A 5721-nucleotide genomic window follows, 5' to 3' on the forward strand; every position below is an offset into this window, starting at 1 on the left:
TCGCCCCGCCCCGCCCGCGCGCCCTCTGACGGCATGGGCGGGGCCGCGCGCAGGGGTGAGGCGGGCGGCGCGCGCGCTGTGGTGGCGTCCGCCATCTTGTGTGGGCGCGTCCCACGGGGCCGCGCAGCCCCGGCCCGGCCCTGCGGCTGCCGGGGCAGGCGGTATCTGCCGCGCTGGGGGGCGGGCAGGGTGGGCACCCCCCTCCCTTGGGCCTCCAGCGTGGAGAGCAGCCGGGGCTGGGAGCGTGAGGGGGTGCGGGGCGGCCTCGGCGCACAGCTGGAGGCCGGGGGGTGCGGGAGGCCTCGTCCCCGAGGTGGCTCCGTTTCCGAGGGGGGCGGCTTTCACAGCAGGGGGCAGAAATGCTTCCTGTGGGCTGTGTGGTTCCAGCGCCCCAGGCTGTTTTCTCGCGTAGCGGATGTGTGGAGCCCTCTGCTTGGCTTTGGCTAGGGAGGGGGGCTCCAAATCGTTGTGGGAATAGACAGGGAAATGGGGCTGAGTGACCCGCTGGGGAGCACGCAGTTTTGAGAGTGTGTCTGGAAAGAGCCTCTCAAGAAGTAGTTCAGGCGTTTGTCTCGAGTAGCAAGCGTATCCCGTGCTGTTTAGGGAGCGTGCCCTTGAGAAATAGGAAAATTGGGAAGGGTTCAGAAACTTAACCTGCTTTAAACTGATAACACCAAAAAATGCATTTACCTCATGGAAAAAAGGCAGGGGGTGATGTGCTAGGGCCATGACTGCAGGGGAGCACTCTCTTGGCAGCCCCTTTGCAGCAGTGTGGTGGGTAGATGGGGCCTACCCCTTGCCAGCCAGGCCTGGCAGTGCTGCAGTAATCCAGGGTAAAACGCTAAAGGCTTTTTTTTTTTTTTTTTCTTGACAGCAGGGCAAGTCCATCCAGTTAATGCTGAAAAAGAAGACCGTTTTTTCCTTCCAGCAGGAGTTGAGGCCTGTTACCTGCTCCTTTTTCAAAAGGCAGGGCGCCTTCAGGCTTCAAGAAACTAACACACCCTGTTTTGGCAAGACTGGGTGTGTGTTTAAAATGAGTCAGCTATTATGTGATAATGCTTACGTAGCTGACTTTGCTCTGCTAATGAATTGCCTCTTCCTAATAGTGTGGTAAACAATCAAAATGGTCTCATTGAAAGCTTTCTGATTCAGTACTAGGAAATGGCATTACAGTTTCACCGTAAGGTAGGGGTGTCTATCTTCTCCTGTCTCTTCAAACGCGTTCTGCCGTTCAGCTTCCTGCCCTTGTCTCTTAACTGAACCTGATGGCTGCTCGCTGAGAGAGCGGCACCAACAGGAATGAAGCCCTTTCCAGTGCCACCCAGTTGAAGGCAGGTGTTTCCTACCTGCCTTATGATGGCAAAGATCAAACCTGGTGGCTAAAAGCTATCTCAAAATTTAGTGGGTGCAAGAAAGCTCAGTAGGAGGAGAAAGGGATTTGAAATAGCTGAAAGAACGTTTAACAGGCTGAGTACAAAAGAGTTTATGACATTTCCACTGACTAGACGCTACTGAACACCCCATCTCACCTACCATGATTTTAGGAGATGCGCTGGGATTTGGTGGGCAGAACGCTAGGGAAACCTGGGAGAGGGAGACAGTGGGAAGGATACTTTTCTTTGCAGCTTCATATACCTGGACTTGTTTAAAGATTTAAGAAGTTGATGGCAACTATCAGCAGCTAAGGTGGGGAGAATATCACTGGGAGGGGAGAAGGGGAGGAACAAACGTTCTCTGGAAAGCGAGGGGTCTATGGGACTCTGATACGTAGAACAGAAAAGCAGGGTGAATGCTAACAGAGGGACAAGCTGTTTGCAATAGAAGTGTACATGTAGAAAAAAATAAGAGTGTGGGAGTGTAGATGTGACAGACACGAGACGTTGAAAGGACAGCATCCTCAAGCCACGGAAATATCCAAGTCTGCTGAAGTAATCGTATTTATTAAAAGGTTTCCTACTGAATCAGTCTGTTTCTCTCTGAAATTACAGAAACAGAACTGGGCCATTTTATAATCCCTGAGGAATCGCCTGGGATTCTTCGAGTCTACCCTCCCCATAGAGCTACTACATTACAGAAGTGAAACATCTTCATCCCCACTGGTCACAACCAAAAAACATTTGGGTGCCAGAGCCTGGGGGGGGGCGGGCTGTGCTCTTCCACAGGTGTTGCTGCCGGAGGTTTCCAGCCCACAGGCTGCCCTTCGCACCACAGCCTGCTTTGCCCCAGAAGCCAGCTGCTCTGGGGAACGCTGAAACAAGACTGGGAATAACAAGGCTGGGAGGCTTTTATCTACACTGCAGAGTTCCTGCAGGTATGCTTACACTGGGATCATTCATTTTCCTGCTGACATGGCTAATCTTCGTCCAGGAATCACGTCACTGTACTTCTGCTGGCGTGGCTGTATCTGTTCTAGAGCTGCTGCTTTGTTTTTCTGCTAGCGCAGTCCCAGCAGCCGGAAGGTAAATAAATCCCTCGGCCATTAGCACTGAATAAGCCGGGTGTAAGACGCCTCTGTGACAGGCAGGCTCGGCGAGAGACCCTTGTTGGCAGGGCTGCTGTTGGAACAGCAGCAGGCGTTAGGGGAGCAGTGGGGCTCAGCAGGGGCCACAGGCTGATAAGGAACCGGCAAAGCAAAGGAGGTCCTGGGAGCTCATACGGCTCGAGTTTGGTGAGTCAGGATTGAGGAAGTGCTGCAGGCTCATTGTCGAGAAAGATTTTTCAATGCAGGGAGTTCCTGCTGCCCATGATCCTCGGTCTTCTCCACATACTTCAAAATATGTCCTGCATCAATGAGGGAAGTAGATTTAACTGAAAAAATAACCCCCCAAATCAAGCAGCTTCTGCTCCAGAGCCAAAATAGCTACTGAAAACGTCCTGGTTTTTCCACAAAGCTGTTATGGAAGTTAAGAAATAGCCCGGTGAGGATTGTGCAATCTGAGTTCAAAGCCGGATGACTCAAGGTCAGCAGCAAGCAAGGTAGAGCTGGCGGTAGGTTTTGCCCCCGTGTCTCTCCTCAGCCCGGAGGAGGCCTTGAGTCTAGGTACAGTGACAAAGCAACCAGCGAACCGGTGAGGTGAGAAGCTGTGAACAGGAAAAAAACCCCAAACCCTCAAATCCCAAGTGTTTGTAATGATGAAAACGGCGCACTAGTGCTTGAAAGTGTTATGCCTTCCCTTTGAAAGCCCAGGTTTCTGTTAGTGCTCCTCAGTCCAGCACCAAGTTTATGCTCAGTGCTACAAGGCCTTGTGCACAGTGGCTGGTCATGAAAACGTGCTCACAGAGCTATTCAGGGGGTGAAAATTTACCTGCAGAAGGACCTGAGCCACTGGGCAAAAGGAGGGCATATGAAATTTGGCACAGGCTCACAGTTTCTCAGGGGAAACCTATCCTAATTCCAGCTGTTCAGCAGCAGGCTGTAAACCCAGCGTTGCCACACAGGAACAATGCATCAGGATTATTCTAACAATTCCATGAAATACCTGTCAGCTTTATGGTTGGCAGGAGTCAAAAAAGTGATAGGGAAGGAGTAGAAAGAAAATATTGCCTGAATCCTGGCACACCCGCACCTGGAGCGCCACATGCGATTCCTGTGCCCAAAGGGCAACAAGGATGCTGTGAGGCAGGGCACGGTTCCAGTGGGAGAAGTGGTCAAATAGGTTGACCAGGAAAGTGAAAGAACTGGTTCTTGTTGCGATTCCCTGTGCTGCAAGGTGTTGGGGGTGCATGAAGGCAATACGGGCTTCACGTAGGACTGGGCAAGTATGTAGAGATCTGTGGCTACCACCGATGCGAGACGGGATAGAGCCAGGAGACAGCTAAGCCAGCAAGGGGGCAGTGGTTCTGGGACAAGGGGAGGGACGGTGGGTGCTGCTCTGGTTCTCAGCCTCCCCTGGGCATCTACTGAGGGAGGCCAGGTAACAAGGTGGGCCTTGGCCGGTGGGCTCTTCTTCCCCAAGCCCTCTGCCAGCACAGCCGCATCCACCTGCCTGAGACACCCGTTACCCTGTCACAGCGTGCTGGGGGTAGCCTAGCTGGGGGTTCAGCAGCCCATGCAAAATCACCCCTTGGCTGCGTGCTGTGTCCTTCCTCTGCGGGCGAGCCCCGAGCAAGGTCCAGTGGGCAGTTTGGCAAGGTGCTCCCTGCGTGCCACCCTCCCACCCGGCCAAGCTTGTTAGGTGCGAGGTGAGATGTGGCCCTGGCTCAGTTTGCAGGGCTTGCGAGCGCTGCTCGCCCATCACGCTGCCCTAGGTTTGCACTCAGATTTCAGCCTGACCGTGACATCACGCTCGAGTGGTTTGAGTTCACCCTGTGAGCACCCACGTGAGCTGACCCAAGTCGCCCAGATTTATCAAGCCACAGCCTTAAAGAAAGTAGCATTTATTTTTGTTCAGAAAATCACAGGAAGCTACTGAGACTCATGGCTGCTTTCCTCGGCATAGTTTCCCAAACATTCTCGTGCAGCTTTTGAAAACATCAAGTACACTTCGAGAATTTGGAAGACGCACCATCACAAGCAAAACCTGCACAAGACATCGGGATTTCTGCCTGAGCAGCAGCCCCCTGCGAGGGGAACAGGCGGGCGCACAAGGTAGGAAGCAAGGGGGCCAGCTGGCGAACGCTGTGGCACTCTGCTTTATTCCAGAACATTCTTGGGAACCTTCTGCAGAAGCAATTCAATATCATCCTGGATCTTGATGGTTTCGAAATGCCGGCTGTAGCGTTTGAAGGGCATGCCGTCGGGGCCGATGAGGAACTTCTCGAAGTTCCAGGAGATGTCGTTGCGGCAGACGGGGGACCAGATGATGTACTGCGGGTTGGTCATCAGCGAGGAGGGGTCATCGTGCGGGAAGGGCAGCGCCTCTTTCAGGAAGGTGAAGAGGGGGTGCGCGTCCTTCCCGTTCACCTCGCACTTCTCGAACATGATGAAATTGGGCTTGTAGCCGTTGCCGGGACGTACGTGCTCCAGCGAGAGCAGGATCTCCTCGTTCTTAGCATTCTCCTGGAGAAACAAACACGACACCGCCCCCGGCGAGGCCGTCAGAGCCCAGCCGGGCCAGGGGGCTCCCCCAAGCCCGCCGGGGGCTCCCCCCGCCCCGCCCCCCGCCCCCGGCCCCTACCTGGTGTCCGAACTGGTTGCAGGGGAAGCCGAGGACCTGCAGCCCGCGTGGCCCGTAGCGCCGCTGCAGCTCGTTGAGCTGCAGGAAGTCGCGGGTGGTGGTGCCTCAGAGCGACGCCACATTGGCCACCAGCAGCACCTTGCCCCGCAGCGAGCCCAGCGCCAGCGGCTCCGCCGCGCCCAGCGGCCGCGCCGCCAGCCCCGCCAGCCCCGCCGCCGCCGCCGCCGCCGCCGCCGCCATGGCCAACACTGCCGCGCGGGGCCCGCTCGCGCCCGGCCCCGCCCGCTCCCGCCCGGCCCCGCCCCGCCCGCTCCGCCCCGCCCCGGCCGCTGCCGCCCGGCCCCGCCCGCTCCCGCCCGGCCCCGCCCGCTCCCGCCCGGCCCCGCCCCGCCCGCTCCGCCCCGCCCCGGCCGCTGCCGCCCGGCCCCGCCCGCTCCCGCCCGGCCCCGCCCTCTCCCGCGCTCGCCCGGCCCCGCCCGCTCCCGCCCGGCCCCGCCCGCTCCCGCCCGGCCCCGCCCGCTCCCGCCCGGCCCCGCCCCGCCCGCTCTCGCCCGGCCCCGCCCGCTCCCGCCCGCTCCCGCCCGGCCCCGCCCGCTCCCGCCCG

The 5721-nt window shown here is 57.5% G+C and overlaps 1 pseudogene; it reads right to left on the reverse strand.

The window, feature by feature from the left end:
• Window positions 1-4361: 4361 nt before the first annotated feature.
• On the reverse strand, window positions 4362-5372 carry LOC129784634 (glutathione peroxidase 1-like; annotated as a pseudogene).
• Window positions 5373-5721: the final 349 nt, after the last annotated feature.

Source organism: Falco peregrinus, chromosome 5 (assembly GCF_023634155.1).
Source record: "Falco peregrinus isolate bFalPer1 chromosome 5, bFalPer1.pri, whole genome shotgun sequence".
NCBI lineage: Eukaryota > Metazoa > Chordata > Aves > Falconiformes > Falconidae > Falco > Falco peregrinus.